Source organism: Bison bison, unplaced genomic scaffold (assembly GCF_000754665.1).
Source record: "Bison bison bison isolate TAMUID 2011002044 unplaced genomic scaffold, Bison_UMD1.0 scf7180017864212, whole genome shotgun sequence".
In the NCBI taxonomy this organism is placed as follows: domain Eukaryota; kingdom Metazoa; phylum Chordata; class Mammalia; order Artiodactyla; family Bovidae; genus Bison; species Bison bison.
This window is the reverse complement of record NW_011494784.1, coordinates 4,286,679-4,288,882: the sequence shown is the minus strand read 5'-3', so window position 1 is coordinate 4,288,882 and position 2,204 is coordinate 4,286,679.

Sequence of the window (2,204 nt, the reverse complement as noted above, 5' to 3'; positions counted from 1 at the left end):
GCTCCGCAGCCCCCAGCCGCGGCGGAGTAGGGCAGGGGGCGCAGGCTGTTCGCAGGGTGGGGCATGGTGCCGGGTACGGCCCCCGCCACTGCACCCCACCTGGGTCGCGACGCACGGTAGAGGGGGACCGAAGATTGCTTTCTTGTTCCTCCCCTGCACCTCCCGCCTGCCCCCGCCCTTTCAGGCTTCCCTCTTCCCAGCTACCCGCTCTGGTCTTCTCTCTCCTTACACTGCTTTCCTCCTGGACTAACCACTGTGGGTCAAGTTCACAGCAGGGTGGCCTCGAGACCTCTCTCTGCACGTAATCTCAAAGGCCGGAGGGTTGGAAGGAGAAGCTATCGCAGAGGCGAGACAGGGACGTTTTCGCCAAATGTCAATTTCATCACAATTTTATTGCGCGCCAACTGAGTGTCGGCCCCAGTATAGGCACCTGGTACAGGGAGGCCTGGAACAGCTCTTTACGCTCCAGAACCGCAATCTAGTGGGAGAGACTGACAGTAGCTGGGAAATTTGGATAGATACTAAGGGCTTTATGGATGGAGGCCTCACCAAGAGCGGGTGAATGGGACAGCGTTTCTCTGGGTGGTAACATCTGAGTTGGGGCCGGAAGGAGGGCTTGGAAGCTCAGAGGTCTCATCACCTGGGTGTGTCAGAGTGCAGTCTTGCTACTTTCAGCACATCAAGGGAGAAGGAAATAATTAAAATTAAATAGGAGGTCAAAATGATCAATCCGCAGGGCCCTGATCTGACCTGTGAGGTTGGATGAGCCATGGCGCTGAGGTCCCCATGCTTGACGGGATTCCTGAAGCAGTTTCCTGCTCTACATTCTCTTGCACACCCATGAGCAAATCCCAAGTGATTGGAAAGAACCTGCAGTTGTACTCTGGTTTTGATTGTCTTTGCCAGAGGAAAAGCAGAGTTTGGAGATTGTATGTGTACATATATACATATATATGTATATACAGATACACATACATTCCTTCTGTCTCTTGGCCTCAGTTTCTTTATTTGTAAAATGAGATGTGTGAAGTTGGAAATTTCACGGGTGCCTTCCAGTTCGGAGATTTGAGGAAAAAGGAGCAGTTAAGGACTGTATTTAATTTCTTCTATTCCATGCCTAAATTTGGAGACAGAAAGGTGTTGGCCCAGACTGTTTCCGAGACTGCCCCTTGCTCTTCCACCTTGAGGACACAGGTCAAGTGGTTTTAGCTTCCGACGTTTGGTGAGCTGCCCAAGAGAAAGAGTAGGAGAAGGGCTGTTTGCCCGTCGGGTTGCAGGAGTGCGGTGAGCGGAACAGATTGACAATATTCATCTTCAGGCAGGAGCTGGATTTCTGGCCAGTGATATTGGCCAGTTTTTTCTAGGTCCGCAGACGTTTTAGAATAGGCGTTAAAACTGGAGCGTGCCAGAGGGCCCCATGGGGGAAAGAGCAACTTCTTGGTTTGTCCTAAGGAAAGGAGACCCTTTCAGAGCAGGATGCTTTCGCTGTCACTTCAAGCCGGGAACGCTCCTTCCGCCAGTGGAGTTTTTGCGGGATTTTTGGTTTGCTGATGCAGTTTAAAGAACCAAGCAGCAGACGGTCTCCTGGCCTCAAGAAGTCATGGAAAAATTCCGAGGAGGTCCACAGTTACAGTGACAGCTAGAGCCCGCTGGCGCCGGGTGTCCCCTTCTCCCTTGATGGATGTGGTGCGAGAACAGCCCTGTCCAGGTCCAAGAGCCGCCGAAAGGCTGCTGGTGGGAGCTCGGCATGCCCAGAGCGCAAAGGCTCTTCCGGCCCTGGCCCCGCATGCCTCGCGGGCAACGGCAAATTTTGTTAAAAGATCTCCGCACACTCAGGCAAAAGCCGTGCCTCCTGTTTGGAAGCAGCTTGAGGACGTTCTCGTTTGCCAACTGGACTCCGAGGCGTCTGGGGACAGCGAGGGGAGGGGGCCTTGAAGGATGTTCCGGACCACCCGCGGGCGCATATAACCTCAGTACTACAGCTGGAGCCGGACACTCGCTGGGTGAGCTCGGCTCGGCCCACAGACCTGCCGCCACCACCTCGTGGGGACGCGAGCCGTATGACCGGCACCTTCCGCCTCGGCGAGCCAGCGGCGTTCAGCTGGCTGAGCGGCTCCGAGCAGCTCGAACCCAAACAGAGCCGCGAAGGTCGAGCGAGAGCCCCAAGCCTTACTCTTCCTCGTCCCGGGTGGACTTGTCAAGAG